The sequence below is a fragment of the Gavialis gangeticus genome, unplaced genomic scaffold (genome assembly GCF_001723915.1).
Source record: "Gavialis gangeticus isolate Ggan-Ray unplaced genomic scaffold, GavGan_comp1, whole genome shotgun sequence".
Lineage (NCBI taxonomy): Eukaryota > Metazoa > Chordata > Crocodylia > Gavialidae > Gavialis > Gavialis gangeticus.
In genome coordinates, this window is record NW_017729031.1 from 38,797,543 (window position 1) to 38,798,356 (window position 814).

Below are 814 nucleotides of genomic sequence, written 5' to 3' on the forward strand. Positions count from 1 at the left end.
CAACCCTAGAAACTATGAAACTATGAAATAATAATTCCTCTCTTCCAGGAGGCAATGGCATTTGGGGTGAGCACCATCCTGGGATGAAAGTTTTATTGCACATTAATAAGATAAACAGGCACTGTAGCTTGTTCCCTGGTACTCCCCAGTCCATCCCATTCTGCTAAATCAATCTTTCCTCAGCACACAGTGGTTGCAAATCCAACATTATGTCTCAGCATGGTAATCCCACAGGGCCTAGGAGTTCTGTTTCCACTTGATGTTGCTGACAGACCTCCAGCTTCCTGGCTAGAGAACTTTTAGCCTTGGTTTATTTTTCCTTTGAGCACTCCCTTCCTGTCAGTATAACAACAGCTGCAGTGTCAGGTATTGCTTTGCCAAATGTTGAGTAATATGATGTATTCATTTGCCTAGGAGTAGAGTAGCTTCAAACAGCACAACCATGCAGGCATGCTTCTTAGTGATGAGAGGGGAGTGGCTGTAGGTGCTGGAGACACAGTGACTTTAAGTCATCCTAGTGTTCCCATATTCTGCAGTCAAACAATGTCTTCTGAGATAAGTTCGAGTAGCCTTGGGGCTGTTCTCACTGGGCACCAATGTTCCCTCAAAGGAGCAGCAGTCCGTGAGCACGCCGCCTAAGTCCAGTGTGAGACACTTACCGAAGGGGGCTGAGGGCTGGGGGCTGGAGCCAGGGGCTGGAAGCTGGAGCTGAAGGCTAGGGCCAGATACTGGGGGCTGGAGGCTGGAGCTGGGGGCCAGTGGCTGGAGGCTGAGGGTGGGGGCCAGGGGCTGGGGCTGGTGACCAGGGGTCAGG